This window comes from Phascolarctos cinereus, unplaced genomic scaffold, assembly GCF_003287225.1.
Source record: "Phascolarctos cinereus isolate Bilbo 61053 unplaced genomic scaffold, phaCin_HiC Scaffold_7;HRSCAF=346, whole genome shotgun sequence".
Lineage (NCBI taxonomy): Eukaryota > Metazoa > Chordata > Mammalia > Diprotodontia > Phascolarctidae > Phascolarctos > Phascolarctos cinereus.
In genome coordinates, this window is record NW_027556180.1 from 164,421,769 (window position 1) to 164,448,213 (window position 26,445).

General features: G+C 37.0%; 3 pseudogenes; all 3 read right to left on the reverse strand.

The window, feature by feature from the left end:
* Positions 1 to 3,610: 3,610 nt before the first annotated feature.
* LOC110196692 (putative E3 ubiquitin-protein ligase TRIML1 pseudogene) lies at positions 3,611 to 13,150 on the reverse strand (annotated as a pseudogene).
* Positions 13,151 to 13,629: 479 nt separating this feature from the next.
* LOC144454876 (putative E3 ubiquitin-protein ligase TRIML1 pseudogene) lies at positions 13,630 to 16,337 on the reverse strand (annotated as a pseudogene).
* Positions 16,338 to 17,673: 1,336 nt separating this feature from the next.
* LOC110196691 (putative E3 ubiquitin-protein ligase TRIML1 pseudogene) lies at positions 17,674 to 20,801 on the reverse strand (annotated as a pseudogene).
* Between the last annotated feature and the right edge of the window lie 5,644 nt (positions 20,802 to 26,445).

A 26,445-nucleotide genomic window follows, 5' to 3' on the forward strand; every position in this document is an offset into this window, starting at 1 on the left:
GAAGTGAAGAAAGTGTCCTGGAGGTTGGATCCTGGAATTCAAAGAATGCTTTTGCATTACCAAAGGATTCTTAGTCACCAAAGGACTTGCCCTGAGGTCTCTTTAGAATGTACTTCCTCTCCCTCTACCCCTAATCCATTTAAGGGTTTGTTTACTAGTTCACTGGGTGGCCTGGAATGTACAAACTTAGAGGATGCTGTTAAGATGCAATGGCAATTAAAGCACAGAAATTAGGATAAGCAGCTCTAAAGCGATATGCTAATTGAAGGGAAAGTAGAATTCAATTTCTTAATAAATATGACATCACAAAAAACAAACTGGGTGTTGTAATATCATAATCAGCATTGCAACCAATAATCAAAATGACACAAATGGGACATTTGGATATAGGTCACCTGGATTCTAATTCTGATAGTGTCTGCTGCATCTCCTATGTAACTCCGGGAAAGTTACTTGGCTTCCGCTTTTTTCTGAGAAAAGAAGGGATTAGACTAAAATGACCTTTCGGGGTCTATTCCAACTGTGAATCTCATGCTCTTATGACTTTTTCAGACAACTAATAAAAAGGGGAAAATTATTTCCATGGTTTTGTAACAAGAAAATATTTGATGATTTGTCTATGATGTACAAATTTTTTAATGTGGATAGATTAATTTGTCTCTGGTCAACATGCCCAGTAAGAAGTAGCATGCAAAGGTACATATTTATATTGTATTTTTAAGGCATGCATTTTTAAATGTCTTGTTAGCTGTAGGGTTACATCCCTTGGACAGCAAGTAGTTCATTACAGTTAAATACTGTCCTATTGCATTTGTAAATTTCACACAAATGAGTAGGAAGTAATGTTGTTCAGGGAATAAGAGAACAGAGGTTGGCTTCTGGAGTGGAGGGGAGGGGTGGATCTTCTTCTGGGTCTGCAGCTAATTTCCCAGTGATTACAGCCAAATCTTTTAAATCTTCTTTATCTGGAAAGAAGAGAAAATGGACCCCCTCTCCACTTCTTGAATTGGTTCACAGACTGGAGAGTGGAAAGTGCTTTGAGCTCACAAAGAAGGGGTTAGAAAAGTACTAAAGCAACCCCAGGCCATAGAGAAACACATTCTTGGCTTCCTTAGGCAGCGCTCTAACAGTCTGTTAATTGACTGATACTAGGAAGTCAATACCAGTAGCTGGCTACAATGGATTAATGGAACAATTGAATTCCTAAACTCTGACTTTGGAGGTGCAAACAGACCTGTCCTTTGTTCTAAAGAGAGAATTTGGCTCTTCAGAAGCAAGCCCCACCAGGGTGTGCTTCCTAGCTATTCAATTATGACTTAGAAACTTTGCAGACTATTTAGAACACTAACACTAAATGTATTTTCAAAAAGCAAAATTCATTTGAACTATATCTTAGAATACCAAAAACAATAGTTCCTAGAAAAAGAAACATATCAATTAAAGCCTCTACAGCAATCCCTCTAAGGAAGATTTTCCAGGATGCACAAACATGCGCAAATAGACATTCACAAAGACAAACACACAGGCACATGTATGCTCGCATGCATACACATGCTTAGAAATAGTTTCAACTCAGAAACCCAAAAAGAAAACAAAACAGCGACAACAACAACAAAGTGTATGGAAGATCCCAAAGGGAGCCTAGGCGTATCACGGCAGGAACATTATTTACAAATCTGAATGAAATATACCATCTCAGATTTTTCAAAGCAGGATTCATTTGGCAGATAAGCCACACAAAAAAAAGAAAGAAAGAAAGAAAGAAAGAAAGAAAGAAAGAAAGAAAGAAAGAAAGAAAGAAAGAAAGAAAGAAAGAAAGAAAGAAAGAAAGAAAAGAAAAGAAAGAAAAGAAAAGAAAAGAAAAGAAAAGAAAGAAAAAAAAACCCTGGGTAAAATTAAAAGAGGAATTGAGAAATGACCCCTTTGGTGAAGGAACAAAAGTACCTTTTGGAGGAAAAAAATTAATGAAAGCAGGAAAGGCTCCTGATAGCTAGAAATACCTCCAAGGTATAGTGTCGTTTTGTTTTGTTTTTTTCCTTTTGCTTACATAATTTTTCAGTGATAAGTCCCATCTTTGCATTCATTGCTCTATGGCTCCAGTATCACTAAACGGGTCCTACAGGCCAATTTAAATATAGCTCTGGACAGTCAGTGTCCAAAGCAATATCCCAATTACTATTCACACTCCCTAGAAGAAGACTGCATCACTTACATTTCAGAATAATCCCTTCCTCCAGGAGGGAAGGGAAAGCTAGGGAGGAAAAAGACAGGCAAAATCAAGCTGTTAATGAAGCAGGGAAAAGAACCGTAGAAGGTGGAGGATAAAATCAGCTTCTCTCAATCTGTTTCACTGACCTGGATAAGGGATTCCTTAAGACTTAGAACAAGTGAATTATCACACAAATTATGAAGTTCTAGCAGCAGAACAACAATGCCCCTTTTAAACAGGGTTTTCAATTTGAAGTCAATGATTTTTTTAAATCAATAATTGCATTTTAATATAATTGGCTTTATTTGTATTTTCTTTGAATTCTTATAAATTTTTTTTCTTGCATTTAAAAATATCATTTTGAGAAAGGGTTTGTAGACTTTACCTGAATACCAAAGGGCACCAAAAAGTTAAGAAAGCATGCTTGAAAGCGTACATAGATGTATTAGATTCTCAACTTCCTCGGAGGGAGATTGAAGGGGAGAGGGGAAGGAATATTAATTATTTGCTTCTGAAGGGGAAAGAGGACATTTGGCTACTGACAGCTTTCTGCATACTAAATATGCATTCCCTATCTACCACTGACAGCTCTCTGAAAGGCAGACATAGCCTCCTGAATCATCACTCACAGCTATTCCACAAGAATTAGAAATAAGAAAAATTTCCCCCTCCATTCACTCTACTGTCCTGGCCCACCTAGGTCTGCCTGGGCTTTTTTATTGTCCAGTTAGAAGGGAAAGAGGGAACGTGCTCCTCATACCTTAAAGCAATTAAGGCCTAACTCCCACCAGCTTTGAAGAAAGCCTTTTATAGTCACTGGACATAAAGCTCCCTGGAGAGACATTCTTGAGCTTTGCTGATGACTTTCCAAAAGGAAACCAGAAGCTACCTTAATAACACCCACATCCCCTGATACCTCAACAAATTTGGAAAGAGAAACAAAAATGTCATAAAACTATAGGCTTAATAGCATAAACATGACTACAATCTCCAACCCTTTACTGCCATCAACTTTCCACACCACACCTAGGACTTTATTCAGTAGTACCATTCTCTTTCATTCATTCATTCATTTAATTGTCTATTCATTTATTCACTTTTTAATTGTTTATTTTGAGTTTATTTATTTAGCTTTCTTTCATCTACTTCTTCATACATCTGTACTTAAAAAAATTTTACTTCCTTTTTCCCTTCCTATTAGTCCTTTTCTCCTGTTTCTTTTCTGCCTCCCTTTCCAGCTGATTTCCAATTTATGCACTTGTAGAGCACATAATTTTTAAAAAGAGCACATACTTTTTGTCTTTGGGGTTTTTTTTGATACCAAACACACAAGAAAGACTTTATTGGTATTTGGTTTTGATAATCATACATCACTTTATTCACCATTTCAACATAAGTCCAAATAAATAGAAAGACATTTTCAAGGTCCTATTTAGTCACTTAGTCATTGAGAGTCTCCTATACTAATTAGCAATGATGACTGTATTCTACTGATTACTCTTCTGGCAGATAATGAGTGATCCAGGGGTACTTTCTTCATTGGGATGACAAGGAGAAAAGTAAAGGCAAAGAGGCCCTTCAAAGGCTATGTTTGAGAAACTGTGGATAAGGGATCTGTCTGTGACATCACAAAATGCTATATGTTTCTTTTCATAATCAAGAAAAATGCCCACTTTTTGTATAGGGTAGCTGAAGTGAAAGCCTTTTTGTGAATTCCAGAGACAAAAACAGTTTCTAGATGTGAAGCCTGTTAGGGTCATTACATCCTCAGATGAGGAGGAGAACTTCCCCTTTCTGCTGATTGAATCTTTACAGATGCCCAATTCCCACACTGTCTTATGTTCCACCTCCACTTCCCAATAGTGTTTGCCTGAGGTGAAGGTCTGGGCCCCCAAAACAACAAGAGCAATGTCAAATTTCTCTTTGTTGTCAGGTAGGTCCTGAGGGACACTTCCATACTGGACCCTCCTCAAGTCCTCAGACAGGATGAGATGAGGATTGGCTGATTCAGGATCAAGAGTTATATCCCTCTGGGGAAACTCAAGAGCACTTCTCTCAAGCCTGTGATGGACCAGGTGGGCCACTGAGGGCAAGCAAGCTCTGGTTCTTGAAGTAGCAGCTCCTCCTTCCTAGTGCCTTTCATATCCTGCAGCATTTCCAAGGGCACCTTGTCCAAATTCTCCTCTATTTCTACAATCCTTCCTTGCAGATTCTGGATTTGTTGGGACAGCTTGGCCTTGCCTTTCTCCAGTTTGACCAGATTGTCTTTAGATTCCTGGTCCATTTCTTGCAAGTATTGATATTCTTCATCCCATAAGAACCGGTGCATTTTCCCATATTCAGAAATAACAGAGCGTTTCAAAGTGGAGGCAGCCTCCTTACAGTGAGTCTCTCTCCTTCTCACTTCATCCAATGCCATTTTAAATTCCTCTTCTTTTTTCTTTAAGACAGTCAATGTCTCCTGGAGCTTATCCTTGCTCTTGTCAGCAGCTGTTTCCAAGGGAAAGACTTGTTGGTCTTTGTGCTCTGGGGCTAATAAACAGAAATCACAGAGGACTGTCTTGTCTTCCTCATGGAAGAATTTCTTTTTTTCCTCATGTTGACAACAGTTGATCAGGCCCACCATGCTCTGCAGCAAATGAGGTCTGAGCATTTTGCCAGTCATGGACAGATTCTGATGTCCCGGTTGGACATCAAATCGCTGTATTTGATGACTCCTCTGCATTCTGGGCAGTTTAAGGTTTCCTTGGCTCCTTCTTTGCACTGGAGAAGACACTCTGTGCAAGAGCTATGGCCACATGTGACAGTCACTGGGTCAGTGAAGTAGCTCAGGCAGATGGAGCAAGTGAGATCTGTCTGGAGGTTGTCAATTAAATCTCCTGCATTTGTATTCCTAGGCCTCTGGTTCCTTCCTTCTCAGATATCCCTGTCAGAAGGGGTCATGCTGGCTCTTCCCCTTGAGCTCTGGCAGCAAAAGCTATTAGCACTGAGTTGTGGGAGTCCTTTTATGTCTTCCCTCTGCTTTGTCTCTCCCTTTACTCTACCCCCAAAAGGTGAAAACTCCTGACTCTTGAGAAGTCTTCCAGACTCTTCTGTAGGGCTGAATTCTCACCTTTTTTCTTATCCCACAGCTCTTGAAGAAAACAGCTTTTACTTCCTCTTAGTACTTGGAAAATTCTCCTAATTGGGTCATTTGGCAATAATCCATCTCATTTCCAAGCCTCAGGACATCATATTTCTGTTGTTCTGAGATGGAAACAGGGCAAGAAACACCCCCAAGAAAATAGGGGAAGAAGGAACAAGAGAGCCGGGGGGTGATAGAGAGGAGGGCAGATTGGGAAAGGGGGTAATTAGAAGCAAATACTTCTGAGGAGGGACAGGGTCAAAAGAAAGAATAGAATAAATGGGAGGGCAGGATAGGATTAAGGGAAATAGGGTTAATTTTTTACAACATGTCTACTATGGACATGTTTTGCATAACTGCACATGTATAACCTATATTGAGTCCTTGCCTTTTCTTTTTTTCTTTTTTTTCTTTTTTTGGGCAATTGGGTTTAAGTGACTTGCCAGGGTCACACAGCTAATAAGTGTCAAGTGTTTGGTCTGAGGCCAGATTTGAACTCAGGTCCTCCTGACTTCAGGGCCACTGCTCTATCCACTGTGCCACCTAGCCACCCCTGAGTGGCTTGCCTTTTCAATGAGGGTGAGTGGGGAGGGAGGAAGGGAGAAAATTTGAAACCTAAAGTTTTTAAAACATATGTTTAAAAAACGTGTTTTCACATGCTACTGGAAAATAAGAAATACAGGAAATGAGGTACAGAAGTCTATCCTGACCTACAGTAAAGTAGAAGGGGAAGGGGATAAGAGAAGGGGTGGGTAGAGATAGAAGAGAGGGCAGACTAGGGGAAGGAATATTCAGAATGCATGTCATCTTTGGATGGGGGAGGGGTAAAATGGGGTGAAAATTTGGAACTCTTGTATAAGTAAATATTGAAAACTAAAAATAATTAAATTTATATTAAAAAAAGAAACACCCCCAAAACATTATCTCTTTCCCCAAACTGCCTTCTCCCCCATAACCACCATATGTATTAAACTTTGTTATTTCTCCCCTAAAGTCTCTCTTTTTTGTCCCCTCTGTTATGATTCATTGATTGGACTGACATAGTATTTTTTTAATACGAAGATTTCTTTTTTGGGGCGGGGAGGGAGAGACTTACTTCTGATTCCTTTCTTCTCAAATATTCCGCTCAGAAAATATAACACTAGCTCTTTTTTTTCCAGAGCTTTACCAACAAAAGATTTCAGAACTGACTTTTTAGTGTCTTTTACTTTTTTACAATTTGCCCCTGTAATCTCCTCTTGTTAACCCTCCCTCAAAAGGAGAGAACTCCTATGCCCCAAAGTACTTCTAGTCTCTTCAATGGGTCTGAGTTCTCACCTTTTTCTTTTTTTCCTAATTATGACCTTCTCATGTTCAGTGTAGGCACTTTAGACTGGGAGTTTCCTGGTCTTTCAATCCTTCAAGTCAGTGGGGATAGGGTAGAAATGGTTAGATTTTTTTTTATTGAAGACAGAGTGACAGTATCAGCATTATTTTAGATTGTCTTCTTCGTTGTGATAGCTCTGAGAAGAGGGAGAGGGAGTTCTTCAGGGGAAAAACAGAAGGTAGCAATGAAAGTTTATTTTGTAAAAACCCTTGCCTCAATTTCCTGTGTTCTACTCATCTGTTGATGTCTTATTCATTAAAACTATTAATAATGAAAAAAATAAAAAATAAAAAAACTATTAATAATGCTTTTATTTTGTATATGTCTTATTTTCTTGATTCAGTGGAAGTTCTGTGAGTCTACTCTGCTCCTTAATTACATTGTTTCTTACTCAGGGACCAACAGTCTTTTAAAAAAAATTAGTTCTAAAATTTATTATCATCTTTCTTTGAATGTGTTCTTCATAGCATCAATTTTTATTTTTCTTTTTTTACATTTAATTTTTATTTTTTCCTCAATTATATGTAAATAAACACATTTAGCATTAGTTCTTTAAACTTTTGAGTTCTAAATTCTCTTTCTGTCTGTTCTCCCCCTTCTTTTAAAAGGTGAGTAATTTGATACACATCATGATTGTGTACTTAGTCAAAACGTGTCCATATTAGCCATGTTTCAAAAGACAATGCACACCCCAAAAACAATTAAAAAAAAGGTTGTGGCTTTTTTTCTCCCCTGTTTTGGTGAGGCAAAAGTGACTTGCCCAGGGGCACACAGCTAGTAAGTGTCAAATGTCTGAAGTCTGATTTAAACTCATATCCTACTGACTCCAAGGCCTGAGCTCTATCCTCTGCACCACCTAGATGCCCCAAAATATTTTTTTAAAGTATACTGGAGTCTGCATTCAGACTCCATCAGTTCTTTCTCTGAATAGCATATTTTAATAATTTTTTTCACATACCCTCTAACTAATTTGTCACTTTCCCCTTCCATAATTTGAGCCATTCTAGTTGGTATAAACTATCTCAAAGTTTTTTTTTAATTTGCATTTCTCTAATCAATAATGATTTAGAGCTGTTTTTCATATGATTGTAAATTGTTTCATTTCTTCATTAGAAAACTACCTGCTCATATCCTTTGACTATTTAACAATTGGCAAATGACTTATATTCTTATAGATTTCACAAAATTCTTTGTATATTTGAGATATGAAATCTTTATCTGAAAAACTGTCTATAAAATTGTTTGTTCTGGTTTTTTTTTTTGCTTTCCTTCTGATCTTTGCCACATTTGTTTTACTTGAACAAAATCTTGTTAATTTATTTTCATCATAATTATCCATTTTGCAACTGTGTACTGCATCTCTTATTTATTCATGAATTGTTCACATACGTATAAGCCTGATATGTAACATGTTTCATGTTCTTCTATTTTTCTTGTAAAATCTCTCTTTACATCTAGGTCACTTATCAATTTTGACCTTATCTTAGTAAATTGTGTAAGATATTAGTCTATGCCAAGTTTCTGTCATACTGCTTTCTAGTCTTCCAAACAATTTTTATTGAATAATGAATTCTTGTTCCAAAAGCTTAAGTCTTTATACTTGTCAAACACAAAGTTATTGTATTTATTTGCTGCTGGAAATTGTATGTCTACTCTATTTCATTAATCTGCTTTTCTATTTCTTAGCCAGTATGGAGAGTTTTGACAATTACTGCTTTATAATATAGTTGAAGATCTGTTACTGCTAAACCTCCTTCCTTTATGTTTTTTCATTATTTCCTTTGATATTATTAACTTTTTGTTTTTTCAAGTGAATTTTGTTATTATTATTTCTAATTCAGTAAAATAATTTTTTGGTGATTTAATTGGGATGGTATTGAATACATAAATTAGTTTGGGTAAGATTGTCATTTTTACCATGTTGGCCATGCCTACCCATGAACAATTAATATTTCTCCAATTATTTCAATTTTGTTTATGTGTATAAAAAAGGTATATTATTATTATTATTATTATTTTGTTTCTATAGTTCTTGGGTTTGTTCTGGCAGTTTTTCTCCTGGATATTCTATACTGTCTAGAGTTATTTAAGTAGAGTAATTTTTTTTGCTCTCTCTTCTTGCAGAGTTTTGTTTGTAATATACAGCAATTCTGATGATTTATGTGAACTTCCTTTATATCATGATATTCTGCTAAAATTATTCATTATTTCAACTAATGTTTTAGATGACTCTTTGGGATTTTCCAAGTATATCATCATATCATTAGCAAAAAGGTTAATTTTATTACCTGATGCCCTATTCCGATTCCTTCTATTTCTTTTTCTTCTCTTATTGCTATTGCTAGGGCTTCTTACACAATATTGAATAGTATTGGTAATGGTGGCAATCCTTCACACCTGATCTTACTGGGAAGGTGCTTAGTTTATTCCCATTATAAATAATTCTTGCTAATGGTTTCAAATAAATATAGGGGGGTTTTTTTATAAATTCAAGGAAAAATCCATTTATGCTAATACTTTCAAGTGTTTTTAGTGGAAATGAACTTTATCAAAAGCTTTTTCTGCATCTATTGATATAATCAGGTAATTTTTTTTAAGTTTTATTATTGATGTACTCAATTATGTTAACAGTTTTCCTTATGTTAAAGCATCCCTGCATTCCTGGTATAGATCCCCCTTGATCATTATGTATAATCTTTGTAATATATTGTTGTAATCTTTTAGCTTGTGTTTTATTTAGGATTTTTGGGATTTATGGTAGTTAATGAAATTGGTCTATAATTTTCTTTTTCTGTTTTTACTTTTTTAGGTTAGGTGGCAGTATCATATTTGTTTCATGAAAGGAATTCAATAAGATCTCTTCTTTATCTATTATTCCAAATAATTTATTTAGTATTGGAATTAGTTGATTTCTAAATGTTTCATAGAATTCACTTGTAAATCCATCTGGTGCTGATGCTTTTGTCTCAGGAATTTAATTTATGGCCTGTTCAATCTCTTTCTAAAATAGGTCTATTTAGCTGTTGTATTTCCTCTTCTGCTAATCTAGGCAGTTTACATTTTTTTGTAAATATTCTTCCATTTCACTTAAATTGTTAGATTTATTTGTAGATAATTGAGCAAAATAACTCCTTATAATTGCTTTAATTTCATCTTTGTTAGTGGTATATTCACCTTTTTCACCTTTGAGACCAGTGATTTGGTTTCTTTCTCTCTCTTTTCTTAATCAAAATAACCAGTTTGTTTTATTGTTTTTTTTATTAAAACCAGCTCCTAGTTTTATTTATCAATTCAATGGTTTTTTTAACTATCAATTTTATTAATTTTACCTTTAATTTTTAGGATTTCCAATTTTGTGATTATTAGTTATATTTAATTTGTTCGTTTTCTAGTGTTTTTTTTATTGCATACTCAATTTATTAGTCTGCTCTTTCTCTATTTTATTGATGTAAGCAGTTAGAGATAGAAATCTTTCTCTAATCACTGCTTTTGGTCTGTCCCATAACTTTTGATATATTGTCTCCTTATTGTCATTTTCTTTAACGAAATTACTATTTGGTATTTTTTTTATGATGCTTTCTTTCACTCACTCATTCTTTAAGTTTAGCTTGTTTAATCTCCAATTAGTTTTTATTTTATGTTTCCTTGGTCCCTTATTAAAAATAATTTTTATTGCATTATCATCCAAAAAGAGTACTTTTAATATTTCTGCTTTTAACTATAAAATTTGTAAGCTCAATCTTTGTAAAGGTACCATGAAATGCTGAGGAAAAAGTGTATTCCGGGGGCAGCCAGGTGGTACAGTGCATAGAGCATCAATCCTGGATTCAGGAGGACCTGAGTTCAAATCTGGCCTCAGACACATAACACTCACTAGCTGTGTGACCCTGGGCAAGTCACTTAACCCTGTTGCCTAAACCAAAAAAAAAAAGAAAAGAAAAAAAAGAAAAGTATATTCCTTTCTATTTCTGTTCGATTCTCTCCAGATATCAGTCATATCTAGTTTATCTAAAATCCTATTCACTTCTTTAACTTCTTTCTTTTCTTTTCTTTGTTAGATTTATGTAGTTCTGAGAGGGGAAGTCCTCTGTTATATATATATTACTATCTGCTCCACTTATAATTCATTTAACTATTCTTTTGAAAATGTAGGTGCTACAGCATTTGGTGCATATAGCTTCAGTATTTATATTGCTTCATCATCCATGGTACATTTTATTAAAATGTAGTTACCTTTTTTATGTCTTTCAATTAAAACGCTTTTAATCATAACTTTGTTTGAGATCATAATTGCTTCCCCTGCCTTTTTTGCATCAGCTGAAGCATAATAAATTCTACTCTAACCCTCCATTTTAACTCTGTGTTTATCTCTTGTTCTTGAATGTGTTTCTGGTAAACAACACATTGTTGGATACTTATTTTTAATCCATTCTGCTATCAGTTTCCATTTTGTGGAAACCCATTCACTTCCCATTCACATTCAAAATTATAATTACTGTTTGTAAATTTCCCTTCATTTTGTTTTCACTCATTTTTTTCCTTCTCAAACCTCTCTTTTTACCCTATCCTCCTTACCTGACACTCAACTTTGCTGGTTAAGTTATTCTTAGATGCAACCACAGCTCCTTTGCTCTTCAAAACATAATGTTCCAAGATCTACAGACATTTAGTGTAGAAATTGCTAGGATTTGTGAAATTCTGCTTTTCTACAGTATTTAATTTGGTGTTGCTTTTTTTCTTGTTGCTTGCAACATTTTGTCTTTAACCTGGGAATTTTGAAAATAGGCTATGACATTCCTCTAAGTTTTCTTTCTGGTATCTCTTTCAGGTGTTGAATGATAGATTTTTTTTTTCTATTTCTACTTTTCCCTCTTGTTCTAGAATTTCAGGAAAATTTTCCTTAATAATTTCTTGTGATATTATATCCAGATTTTTTTTTTAATCACAACTTACAGCTAGTCTGACAATTCTTATATTTCTCTCTCTTCTATCTGTTCTCGAGTTATTTTCTAATGTGACATTTCAAATTCTCTTCCATTTTTTGTAGTTTTATCATTTCATGCTGTCTTATGATGTCATTCAATTTCCCTTGCCCAATTCTAGTTTTCAAGGAGACATTTCCTTCATAAGACTTTGGATCTCTTTTTCCAATTGGTTAACTTTCTTTTCATAATTTTCTTAGATTGCTTTTCCTCCCTATTTTTTTCCTTGATCTCTCTTATTTGATTTTGTAATTCTTTTTTAAGTTCTTACAATAACTTTTTAAAGTTCTAATTGATTTTTAAAATAACAGTGCACAACTCAGTACCCTCAGAAAAACAACTAAAGTTTTCAAAACATACACAATAGTATAATGTGATAAAAGAAATCTTATCACAAATATGAGATTCTGCCAGTCTCACGAATGAATGAAACCACCAAATAAAATGGACTTATTAAATGGCATTTGCCACTGTGAAAAGATGAAAGAAATGCACAACCTGTCAATTGTCATGAATTTGCAAAATTCTGGTTTTAAATAGAATCATAATAGTAACACAAGTTGCATCCTTCCAAATAGAGAATTTCAAGAGTTCAGAGGTCAACAATGAGGCTTATGTCCCCTTTCTAATGTAATTTATTGCTTGAGAAGCATCCTAGAAAGTCTTTGTCAACCAGCAAATTCAACAAAGGCAGTCCCATCCTTCCCTCTACACCCAGCACCCATTGTCCTCTGCAACCCAAGGACCACCTAAAAGCAGGGGCCCAAGAATGCCAACATTCTTATCAAAAAGTTCTCCATGAATTTGAGGAACAGGGAGGGGCCTAGCCATGCATGTGCTTCTCATTCTGGAAAGTATCTTAAGAGGGTAAGAGGTTTCTCCAACCTGGAGAATGAATTTTGGACTCATCATTTCCCTGCTTTTAGTGAATAGCTCATATTAAACCAGGCCCCTTATATCTAGCATTCTGGCTCCTTCTCTGAGATGTCTGTCTTCTTTTCATCTGCTCTTTTCAGGGTCTCTGTCCCCTCTCATAGAATGCTCCTCACTGCCAGCAGTGAATGGTCTCAGACCACTGATGTGAGCTGAGGGTCATGTAGATTCCTGAGAAATCTCTCTACCAGATTCTTTGTCCTACTGACCAGATTCCACCAAGCTCAGAATTCATGGATTTTATAGCAGAAGAATTCATTTTCAAAGACATTAGGAATCATTCACATCATTGTTTAGTAAGTATAGAGCAAGGAGCTGCCCATAAAATGAAGACTTAGTGATTTCTCCAGAACCCTCAAACTCCTGATTCTCTCACTGATACAAAAGTTCCTTGAAGCATCACCAACAAGGGCATCTTCCCTTCCTGCACTGGATCTGAGCCTCCTCCTCCTCCTTTCCAGCTGCCTCAGGCCAGCCAACCCTGGGCTCCCTCTGGCAGTGTCGCACCTGAGTTCTTCTTTGTTGTAATCATTCATAATACACTTGTTTCTGTAGATATCTTATATTTCCTGATTCAGTGGAAGATTCCTTGAGTCTACTATAGTCCTTGTCTGATTTTGTCAATCTCTGAGAGCCATTGAGTTTGATACTGTAGGACTTCATCCAAAAAAAAATCTCTTTTTTATTTGTTCGTGTATTTAAACATTTAGCATTCTAAAATTTCCCCTTCATCCTTCTCTACTTGGAAATTTTTATTTCCTTTTTTCCTTCTTTCAGTTCTTCTTTCCTGTAACTATTCTTCCTCCCATTACAGATGATCTCCAATTCAAAATTTCCTCACAGATCAACTAACATTTTTTGAAAGCTCCCTTTCTTTTTTTATAGCAAGTATAAAGAAGATAGACTTTATTCTCATTGGTTTTAATAAACATACATCACTTTATTGGCCACATCAACATGAGTTCAAATAAACAGTCATTTTCACTATCACTTTCAGTCAAATTAAGAGTCACCCTTAATAATTAGCATCATTGACAGCCTTCTGCTGATTACTCTTGGGGTTCACGATGAGTGATTTAGGGGTTCTTTCTTCATTAGGAATACCAAAAGAGAAGGAAGGGTGGAAAGGCCCTTCAAAGACTGTATTTGAGGGACTGTAGATAAAAGATCTGTCTGTGACAGATGGTATATGTCACTTTTTATAATTGAGAAAAATGCCCACTTCAGTATAGGCTGCTTCAATTGAAAACCCTTTTGTGAAGTCCAGAGGAAGAACCAGTTTCCAGATATTCAGCCTGCTAGGGTTCTTACATCCTCAGATGAGGAGGAGAACTTCTCCTTTCTTCTGACTGAATCTTTACAGATGCCCAATTCCCACACTGTCTTATATTCCACCTCCACTTCCCAATAGTGTTTGCCTGAGGTGAAGGCCTGGACCTCCAAAACAACAAGAGCAATGTCAAATCTCTCTTTGTTGTCAGGCAGATCCTGAAGGACACTTCCATACTGGACCCTCTTCAAGTTTTCAGACAGGATGAGATGAGGATTGGCTGATTCAGGATCAAGAGTTATATCCCTCTGGGGAAACTCAAGAGCACTTCTCTCAAGCCTGTGATGGACCAGGTGGGCCACTGAGGGCAAGCAAGCTCTGGTTCTTGAAGTAGCAGCTCCTCCTTCTTTTCCATAGTGCCTTTCATATCCTGCAGCATTTCCAAGGGCACTTTGTCCAAATTCTCCTCTACTTCCACAATCCTTCCTTGAAGATTCTGGATTTGTTGGGACAGCTTGGCCTGCCCTTCTCCAGTTTAAATGGATTGTCAATGGAGGCCTGGTGCAGTCTCTGCAAGTATTGATATTCTTCATCCCATAAGAACTGATGCATTTTCCCATATTCAGAAATAACAGTGTTTCAAAGTGTAGGTATCCTCCTTACAGCTTGTCTCTCTTCTTCTCACTTCATCCAATGCCATTTTAAATTCCTCTTCTTTTTTTTTTTCTATAAGAAAGTACATGTCTCCTGCAGGTTGTCCTTGCACTTCCCAGTAGCTGTTTCTAAGGCAAGGATTTGGTAATCTTTGTGCTCTGGGGCTAATGAATAGGAGACACAAAGGAATGTCTGGTCTTCTTCACAGGAGAATTTCTCTTTTTCGCCTTGTTAATCACAGGTGGTCAAGCCCACCATGCACTGAAGCAAATGAGATCTGAGCATTTTGCCCGATTCTACACTTCCCTTTGGACATCAAATCACTGTATTTGATGGGCAGGTTAACGTTTCATTGGCTCCTTCCTTGCACTGGAGAAGACACTACGCAAAAGCTATGACCACATCTGACACTCATAGGGTCAGTGAAGTAGCCCAGGCAGTTAGAGCAAGTGAGATCTGCCTTGAAGTTTTCAACTAAATCCACATTTGTATTCCTAGGCCTCTGATTCCTTTCTTCTTAGATACTCCTTTCAGGAAAGGTAATGCTAGCTCTTCACCTTGAGCTTTGGCAGCAAAAGATGTTAGCACTGAGTTATGGGAGTCTTTTTATGTCTCTTCCTTTGCTTAACCCTTCCCTTTACTTCACCTCCAAAAGGTGAGAACTCTTGTCTTCCAGTCTCTGCTCTAGGGCTGAAGTTTCACCTTTCTTCTAATCCCACAATTCACTACCTTCTCTTGAAGATAATACCTTTATTTCCTCTTAGTACTTCCAAGGTCTCTGAATTGGGTCATTTAGCAATAGCCCATCTCATTTCCAAGCCTCAGGACGTCACATTTTTAATATTCTCAGAAGGAAACAGGGCAAGGAAAACCAGAAAAACATCATCTCTTGCCCTAAACTGCCTCCCCCCCAATAATCTACACATGTATTCACCTTTTGTATTTTCCCTCTTAGTCTCTCTCTCTCTCTCTCTCTCTCTCTCTCTCTCTCTCTCTCTCTCTCTCTCTCTCTCTCTCTCTCTCCCTCTCTCTCTCTCCCTCTCTCTCTCTCTCTTCCCCCCTTTCACAGTTATTATTCACTGATTGGACAGAGATGGCTTTTTTTTAATATAAAGATTTTTTTTTCAAGAGAAGTTTACGTCTGATTCCTTCTCAGATATCCAACTTAGAAAGGATAAGGCTGCCTCTTTCCTCAGGAATCTACCACAAAAGAATTGAGAATGGAATTGTTGGTCTTACTTTTTTACAACTTGACCCTTTAAGCTCCTCTTCTTCCTCCTCCCTCAAAAGGTGAGAACTCCTATGTCCCAAAGTGCTTCTGTTCTCTGTGGGGCTGTGTTCTCACCTTTTTCCTTTTTCAGAATTGTGGACCTCAAAGTTTACAATGGTGTGTACATGTAGGCACTTTAGACCAGAGTTTCTTGGTCCTTCAGTCCTTCAAGTCAGTAGTGATTGGGTTTAAATGATTGGATTTTTAACTGGAGACACGGTGACAATATCAATATTATTTTAGATTGTCTTCTTTGTTATGAGAGTTCTTAAAAGGGGGAGAAGTTCTACAGGGGAAGAACAAGAGTATAAAAACAGAAGGTAGCAATCAGAACATATTTGGCAAAATGTCTTGCCTTAATTTCCTACTTTCTGCACATCTGTTGAGGTCTTTTTTAAATTATAATCATTCAGAATACCTTTATTTCTGTAGATGTCATTTCACTTGATTCAGAGTAAGTTCCTTGAGGCTACTATGGTTCTCAAGTCGTCTTATCTCTCACTCATAGCAATAAGCTTCTCATACCCATCTCCTTAGGACTTCATCCAAGAGAAACATTGTCTCTTTTTCTTTTTCACTCATTTATTCTTTTTTTGTTTCTTTGCTTGTTTATTTATTTATTCACTTGCCTATTTAGCATTTTAAATTTCCCTCTTCATCCTTCTCTACTTGGAGGGGTTTTGTTTGTTTTTTTGTTTTTTGGGAGGTTTTTTTGGCCAGGCAATTGAGGTTAAATAACTTGCCCAAGTAAGCTCGTGTCAATTGTCTGCAGCCAGATTTGAACTTAGGTCTTCAGGAATCCAGGGCGGGTGATCTATCCATTGTACTGCCTTGCTGCCCCATTTTTTAAATTAGTTTTTTTTATTTTAAACTTAAATACAAAATAAAAAAAGAAAAAAGAAATGAATTTAAATACTAAAACTAAAATAATATAAAAGAAAAAAAGAAAAAATTAAAAAAATTTAAAATTGCTGTGCCCACAGCAGAATGTGAGAGGATTCAAAATATACAGCAATAAATTTCCATTTCAAGACAGCCTATATAATAAATACTTCACATTGTGTTGAGAGCTGTCCATCTTTTCTTTGCTTCCTTGTAAGTTTTCTTTTGTTCTCTGTGCTTTTTACTTTATTCTTTTTCCCTCTTGACTCCTTTACTTTATTTCTACCAGATACCTTGCACTCCTATTACTGAACTTCGCCCACCTCCAACGATCCCTACCTCATCTTATTTCCATTCATCTAAACACCCTTCAATAACCCCCATTAACCTACTGCCTCACCCTCCCCTCTAAAGATCCCTCCCTTATCCTCTCTCCCCTCCCTATCTCCTTAGTGTTTTATTTCTTTCTGAATTTAGAAGACTTTATTTTCTTCTAGATAGATGTATGTATTGTTCCCCTCTTAAACTCATTCCCTATGAAAGTAGGTTTCCGGAACCACCAGCCCTTCTCCCCATTTCATTTTTCTTTATTGGTTCTTCCCCTCACGCCTCATTGGTACAAGTATTTTTTTTAGCTTTTCTTAAACATTTTCATTTTTTAAAATTATACCATACTTAGGTCTACCCTAACCTTTTTTCTCACCTCAGTCCTTCTTTCCTGTTCCTTTTCTGCCTCTCCTTCTAGCTGATCTCTAATTCAGGTGTTTGCAGATCAGCTACCATTTTTTTAAAGAGCCCCCACTTTTTTAATAGCAAGTACAAACAAGATAGACTTTATTCTCATTAGTTTTGATAATCATACATCACTTTATTCACCATTTCAACATGAGCTCAAATAAATAGAAAATCACTTACAGTGTCATATAAATTCAGTCACTTGTCATAGGAAGTTATCCTTAGTAATTAGCATCATTGACAGTCCTCTACTGATTACTACTGGGGCAGATAATGAGTGATCCAGGAGCACTTTCTTCATTAGGAATGCCAAAAGAGAAGTAAGGGCGAAGAGGTCCTTCAAAGGCTATGTTTGAGAGACTGTGGATAAGGGATCTGTCTGTGACATCATAAAATGCTATATGTCCCTCTTCATAATCAAGAAAAATACCCACTTTTTGTATAGGGTAGCTGAATTGAAAGCCCTTTTGTGAATTCCAGAGACAAAAACAATTTCTAGATATGAAGCCTGTTAGAGTCAACACATCCTCAGATGAGGAGGAGAACTTCCCCTTTCTGCTGATGAATCTTTACAGATGCCCAATTCCCACACTGTCTTATATTCCACCTCCACTTCCCAATAATGTTTGCCTGAGGTGAAGGTCTGGGCCCCCAAAACAACAAGAGCAATGTCAAATCTCTCTTTGTTGTCAGGCAGATTCTGAGGGACACTTCCATACTGGACCCTCTTCAAGTTTTCAGACAGGATGAGATGAGGATTGGCTGATTCAGGATCAAGAGTTATATCCCTCTGGAAACTCAAGAGCACTTCTCTCAAGCCTGTGATGGACCAGGTGGGCCACTGAGGGCAAGCAAGCTCTGGTTCTTGAAGTAGCAGCTCCTCCTTCCTAGTGTCTTTCATATCCTGCAGCATTTCCAAGGGCACCTTGTCCAAATTCTCCTCTATTTCTACAATCCTTCCTTGCAGATTCTGGATTTGTTGGGACAGCTTGGCTTTGCCTTTCTCCAGTTTGACCAGATTGTCTTTAGATTCCTGGTCCATTTCTTGCAAGTATTGATATTCTTCATCCCATAAGAACTGGTGCATTTTCCCATATTCAGAAATAACAGAGCGTTTCAAAGTGGAGGCAGCCTCCTTACAGTGAGTCTCTCTCCTTCTCACTTCATCCAATGCCATTTTAAATTCCTCTTCTTTTTTCTTTAAGACAGTCAATGTCTCCTGGAGCTTATCCTTGCTCTTGTCAGCAGCTGTTTCTAAGGGAAGGACTTGATGGTCCTTGTGCTCTGGGGCTAATAAACAGCAATCACAGAGGACTGTCTTGTCTTCCTCACAGAAGAACTTCCTTTTTTCCTTATGTTGATCACAGGTGGTCAGGCCCACCATGCTCTGCAGCAAATGAGGTCTGAGCATTTTGCCAGTCATAGACAGATTCTACAGATTCCTGCTGGACATCAAATCACTGTATTTGATGACTCCTCTGCATTCTGGGCAGTTTAAGGTTTTATTGGCTCCCTCCTTGCACTGGAGAAGACACTCTGTGCAAAAGCTATGGCTGCATGTGACAGTCATTGGGTCAATGAAGTAGTCCAGGCAGATGGAGCAAGTGAGATCTGTCTGGAGGTTGTCAATTAAGTCTCTTGCATTTGTATTCCTAGGCCTCTGGTTCCTTGCTTCTCAGATATCCCTGGCAGGAGAGGTGATGCTGGCTCTTCTCCTTGAGCTCTGGCAGCAAAAGATACTAGCAGAGTTGTAGGAGTCCTTTTATGTCTCTTCCTCTGCTTTGTCCCTCCCTTTACTCCACCCCCAAAAGGTGAGAACTAATTTTTGAGAGGTCTTCCAGGCTCTTCTCTACAGCTGAAGTCTCACCTTTCTTCTAATCCCACAATTCACCACCTTCTCTTGAAGATAACATCTTTACTTCCTCTTAGTACTTTCAAAGGTCTCCTAATTGGGTCATTTGGCAACAACCCATCTAATTTTCCAAGCCTCAGGACATTACATTTCAGTTGTTCTGAGATGGAAACAGAGCAAGGAAAAACCCCCACACATTACCTCTTTCCCCAAACTGTCTTCTCCCCTATAAACGACATTATGTATTAAACATTGGTATTTCCCCTCTCAGCCTCTCTTTTTTGTCCCCTCTCTCCGTTATGATTCATTGATTGGACTCACATGCTATTATTTTTTTAATATGGAGATTCTTTTTTTCTTTTTTGTAAGGGCGACTTACTTCTGATTTCTTCTCAAATATTCCACTCGGAAAATAAAACACTAGCTCTTTTTTTTCAGTGCTTTGCCAACAAAAGATTTCAGAACTGCCTTTTTAGCGTCTTACTTTTTAACAGTTTGCCCCTGTAAGCTTGTCTTGTTACCCCTTCCTCAAAAGGTGAGAACTCCTATGCCCCAAAGTGCTTCTAGTCTCTTCAAAGGGGCTGAGTTCTCACCTTTTTCTTTTTTCATAATTATGACCTTCTCATGTTCGGTGTAGGCACTTTAGACCAGAGTTTCCTGGTCCTTCAATCCTTCAAGTCAGTGAGAATGGGGTAGAAATGATTGGATTTTTTATTGAAGACAGAGTGACAGTATCAGTATTGTTTTAGATTGTCTTCTTTGTTGTGATAGCTCTGAGAAGAGGGAGAGGAAGTTCTACAGGGGAAGAACAAGGGGAAAAAAACAGAAGGTAGCAATGAAAGTTTATTTTGTAAAAAGCTTTGCCTCAGTTTCCTGTGTTTTGCTCATCTGCTGATGTCTTATTCATTAAAACTATTCATAATGCCTTTATTTTTGCAGACGTCTTATTTTCTTTACTCAGTGGAAGTTCCATGAGTCTACTCAGCTCCTCCATTCCATTGTTTCTTACTCAGGGACCAACAGCCTTTAAAAAAAATTAATTTTAAAATTTATTATCATCTTTCTTGAATGTGTTCTTCATAGCATCAATTTTTCTTTTTCTTTTTTTTGCATTTAATTTTGTTTTTTCTCAATTACATGTAAACAAATTTAGTGTTAGTTCTTTAAACTTTTGAGCTACAAATTCTTCCTCTCTGCTCTACCCCCCTTTAAAAGGCAAGCTATTTGATGTAGCTTATGATTGTGCAGTCAGTCAAAATATGTCCACATTAGCCATGTTGCAAAAGACAATGCATGCTCCAAAAAAATTTAAAAGTTTTTAGGTGTTTTTTTTTAATATGCTTGAGTCTGCATCCAGATTCCATCAGTTCTTTCTCTGATGATGGATACCATATTTTTTTTGCATATTTAGTCCTTCAGAATTGTTTTGGATCATTGTATTGGTCTTCTTGTAGCACAAATTTAATTCTGGGACTTCATCATTCCTCTACAATGGCACTCTGGCAGTAGCCTACCTGTGGACATCCCTGACAACAGGAAAACAACAGTATGCTCTGTTACCTCAAGGCTGTAAACTGCAGTCACTAATATCACTTCAGGATTCAGGCATTCAAGGGTCTAGATATTTTTTTCACCATAGCATAGTTTTGGGCAGTCTGTAAGCAGCAAGGGGATTAATATTGACCTAGTGTTAAGTAGGCAGCCAGAGGTGCATGGATAGAGTGCTGGGCCTGGAATCAGGAAGACTCTTCTTTCTAACCTCAAATCTGGCCTCAGACAGTAGCTGTATGACCCTGGGCAAATCACTTAACCCTGTTTGCCTTAGTTGCCTCTTCTGTAAAATGAGCTGGAGAAGGAAAGTGCAAACCACTCTGGTATATTTGCTGACAAAACCCCAAATGGAGTCACAAAATGACTGAAGCACAAAAACAATTCTGAAGTAGAGAGGAAGTAATTTAAATAGCTAGCACCTTTGTTAATCAATCACTTTTAAGTTGGTGCCTGTGGGTGCTCTGCCCAAAGGAATATGAATTTTGATGCTGAAACCTCTCAAGATATCTTGGGGTTTACAGGCGTGATTTCTTTTTTTAATGACCATGCCTTAAACCCAAATTACTCTGTCTCTCAGTGATTGGCCAACAATACTTCTCAGCCCAAGCCTCACTCAGTCATTGTTTGGGCCCTGATGGCTCAGAGTATAAATTGCAAATGTTTCTGCTTTGGCCAGAAACTCTAAGAGCCTTCCCCTTCCAGATTGATTTTTTTTTTGACTAGATAAAAAAGGCCATTCTTTCCCTCATTTCTTACCTAGCCTTAATCACTGAATAGATGTTCCCTCAGCCAAACTGAGACCTGGGAAAGACCTTAGCTTAAAAAGGCCATCCAGGACCATCTCCAGTCATCCTGATCTATATCTTGCCCCTGGACCAAGAAGGATCTAGAGGAGAGAGTGAGGCTGGTGACTTTGCACAGCCCTTCCTCACTTAAATCCAATTCACTTGCAAGTCATGACATCACCTTCCTGGTGTTATATTCCTCTTTAAGAATGAAGGAAAACCTGTGAGCAGTACTAGCTGCTCCACTGGGGACCCAACCAACCAGTTCCTGTTGGGCAATGCAGCTTCCTCCTCCTTCCTTCCTTCCTTCCTTCCTTCCTTCCTTCCTTCCTTCCTTCCTTCCTTCATTCCTTCCTTCCTTCCTTCCCATCCTAGTCACAGACTAGGAATCTTAAAAGTCATTGAGTCCAACCAATTTTACAGATGAAGTAACTAAAGACAGAGAAATGACATGATTTGCCAGAGGTCACAGAGCTAGTAAGGGTCTGAGGTGGCATCCAAAACCAAGCCTTACTGATTCCAAGTCCAAAGCTCTATTTCCTATACCTGTTCCCTTCAAGGTCACATTTCATTGGATGGAGATGAAGTAGTGGTTAAGGCACCAAAAGTTTAATCCTGCAATAGTGTGGTTTTATACGGCCTATGAGTTAAGCATGGTTTTTCACATCTTAAATTAGACTCTTTTTAAAAACATAAAATAAAAATAGTTTTAATTCAACTATTTAAAAATGTGAAAACCATTCTTAGCTCACTAACCTTACAAAAAATGGATTTGTCAGCCCCTTGATAGATTAATGAACAACATGAGCAAAATCAGGAAGGCGAAGAGAATAGTGAGCTGTCCAGTTTGGGGGCAACATGAAGTACACATGGGGTAAGGTTAGATTGATAGAGTGGACACAGATTGTAGAGGGCTTTTGAACATCTGGCTAACTTGTCTGGACTTTATTTGCTTGGTAAATGACAAATGACTTAAAGCTTCTGATGCCTGTTCTAGTGACAACATGCAAGTTATACCATATCCATATTCTCATCTGGAGAGAACAAAATTTGATTCAGAAAAATAACAAAAAAATCAAGTATGCAAAATTCAATCATTTATTATATGAGCATATAGTAAACATCTACCATGTGCCAGGGACTTCAGCTAAACCTTGAAGGAAGCTAGAGATAAGAGGTAGAGATGGGGAAGAAGTATATTCTAGGCACAGGTGACAGCCAGGACAAAAGTATAGAACATGGAATGTTCTATATAGACAACAGTAAATAAGTCAGTTTGGCTGAAATCTAGTGTGTGTATATAAAGGGAAATTTGGATGATAAGCCTGGGAGGGTAGTCTGTGGCCAGAAAGTGAAGGGCTTGAGATGTCAAACAAAAGAGGTGGTATTTATTCTGCAAAGAACAGGAAGTCATTGGAACTTCTAGACCAGGGGAATTGCTTTAGGAATAGCAATTTGGCAGTGGAATAGAGGATGTTTGAATATTAAAGCAAGGGGCAGCTAGGTGTCACAGCGGATAGAGCACCGGCCCTGGATTCAGGAGGACCTGACTTCAAATCTGGCCTCAGACACATAACACTTACTAGCTGTGTGACCCTAGGCAAGTCACTTAATCCCATTGCCTAACTTAAAAAAAAAAAAAAACAGAATGTTAAAGCAGTGTAGGTGAGATGTCATAATAGGCCAAGAGAGTGGAATGAAAGAACTAGATGACACTATCACTGTCGATACTATGACTCCTGCTCCTCAAAACAATGACAACAATAATGATAATAATAATAATAACTGATATTTATATAATGTTTTTAAAATGTATTTTATTTTTAATTTATAGAATAAAACAAGCATTTCCATAACATAGTATAGTGAAAAAGAGAATTGAACATGAAACTGCAAATCTAATATGCACAACTTGCTATTCCTTTCGAATATACAACAAAATGATTATGTAAACTTCTTTTTTTTGCCCTTTTTTCTTTTCCTAACCCTCTCCCCACCCTAGAGATGTCTATTTAAGACTTTCAAAAGTGCTTTACATATGCTGTCTAATTTGATCTTCATGAGAGATGTGAGAAAAATACTAGCATTATCCCCATTTTACATATGGGGCAACTGTGTCTTTAAAAGGCTGAGTGGCTTTCTCAGGGCTACACATGTAATGTCTAAGTCTTCCTGACTTAAAGGCCAGTGATGTATCCACTTTACCAAGATTATGGGAAAGATATTGTGAAGATCTACATGGAATTTGTCCTTTATAGTTTGTGATCCTCCTTTCAATATTGGCCTAAAGAAATGGAAGGTATACATCTGCGGAATATATAGTAAAAGGGAAATTGAAGACCTAAGGGTTGTTCATTTTGGGGATATTATAATCTTGATGTGAATTCAATGTGTATTAGACGTCCTTCCTCCTAGTATTGGCTATGAAAAGCACAACCGTCTAGTTGTTCACCTCTAAGCTACCAATTGAAGAGAAAAGCAAGAAAGAAGCTTAAAATTCATGTAGATTTACAATAGTCATCAATGTATGACTGAAATACCATGCTCACTGAAGGGTGTGGTATGTTGAGTTATTTAAACAACAACACAAAATGTATATATTGCAAAAATCAAAAGAGTGTCAGGCACATGTCTTGCTAACAAGAAAATCTTTTCTGTTCCTTTTCAAACTGGTTGCCTAGAGATGTTCTGTTTTGCTTTCTTTAACAATAGTGATCCTTGGATGAATGGAGCTGAAGGTTACTATTTGTTTTAGCTTAGAAGGACAACAGAAAGCATGTGGGAAAAGTAGTGAATTTAAAAGGGCAGACCTAGCTGAAGCCAAGCTAGATTTGAAGTCTCTCTAGATGACTGTAGACAAAACAAGCAGCACAGCCAACTCTTACTCAATTGGTCTCACAAGATTTCAGTTGGCCTCCCATACAAAAGTTATATTTAGTAAAGAGACTTTCAGGTAACTTCTTCATTCAAAGGTAAAGGTGCTCATTTTAATCTTGTTCTAGATGTTATCTAACAGGGAAATCTCATTCATTCAGAAGGTTCAACTTAAAAAGCATGCTAATTCTCAAGATTTTAAAGGCTTAATTTTTTTTTATTAATTTATTTTGATTTGTCAACAATCACTTCCACATGCTTTTGAGTTGAAAATATTTCTCCCCCTTCCTCCCCCTCACCCTCCCCAAGATGGCACACAATCTGATATAGGCTTTACATTTACATACCCATTAAACATATTTTCACATTAGTGAAGTTGTAAGTAAAAATTAAAACCAATAGGAGGAACCATCAGAAAGATGAGACAAAACTCAACAGAAGGTAAAAATAAGTGATAGTGATTCGACTTCCATAGTTCTTTCTTTGGATGTGGACAGTATTTTCCATCCCGAGGCCTCTGGAAATGTCTTAGATCCTTGTAATGCTGAGAAGGGTTCAGTTTAACAACCTTAGTCATTGCATAACATGGCTATTATTGTGTACAAAGTCCTCTCGGTTCTGCTCACTTCACTCAGCATCAGACCATATAAGTCTTTCCAGGTTTTTCTGAAGTCAGCCTGTTCATCATTTCTTATAGCACAATAGTATTCCATTACATTCATATACCACAACTTGCTCAGACGTTCCCCCAACTGATGGGCGTCTTCTCAATTTCCAATTCTTTGCCACCACAAAAAGAGCTGCTATGAATATTTTTGTACATGTGGGTCCTTTTCCCATTTGTCTGATCTCTTTGGGATATAGCCTTAGAAGTGCTATTGCTGGATCAAAGGGTATGCACATTTTTGTAGCCCTTTGGGCATAGTTCCAAATTGTTCTCCAAAATGGTTGGATTATTTCACAACTCCACCAACAATGTATTAGTTCCAATTTTCCCACATCTTCTCCAACATTTATCATTTTCCTGTTTTGTCACATTGGGCAATCTGATAGGTGTGATGTGGTACCTCAGAGTTGTTTCAATTTGCATTTCTCTAATCAATAACGATTTAGAGCATTTTTTCATATGATTATAGATGGCTTTAATTTCTTCATCTGAGAACTGTCTGTTCATATCCTTTGACCATTTATCAATTGGGGAATGGCTTGTGTTCTTGTAAATTTGTCTTAATTCTCTATATATTTTAGAAATGAGGCCTTTATCAGAGAGACTGGTTCTAAAAATTCTTTCCCAATTTTCTACCTTCCTTCTAATCTTAGTTGCATTGGCTTTGTTTGTGCAAAAACTTTTCAATTTAATGTAATCAAAATTATCCATTTTGCTTTTCATAATGTTCTCTATCTCCTGTTTGGTCATGAATTCTTCTGTTCTCCATAGATCTGATAGGTAAAAAGGCTTAACCTTTAAGGAACACAAGATGATATATTGGGAATCATACAAAAATTGGGGACAGAGGTCAGGGTTCAAATATTGGTGTTACTACTAGTAGTAGTAAAACTACTGCTAGATATTTATATGATACTTCAAATTTTGCAGAGTACTTTACATATATGATCTCATTCAGATCTCACAACAATCTTTGAAGGCAGATTCTATTATTATCCCCATCTTACAGATGAGAAAACAAAGGAAGACTTGCCCAGTTTGTGTTCAAGGTAAAATCTGAACTCAGATATTCCTGACTTAATATGTTTCTCAAATCTTTTTGTTTTATTTTTATATCAACTATTTTGCTTCAGGACTTGTCAATTTCTGTATATATTAGCAGCAAGTGTCTCCTACCTCTTTTCTTCTTGATTTCCTGCTCTCCTCCAATCTATTTTTCATGATACTTCATTAAATGCCACTTTTATCATCTCATCCACACTCAAAAACATTTAATGGCTTCCTCATAGGC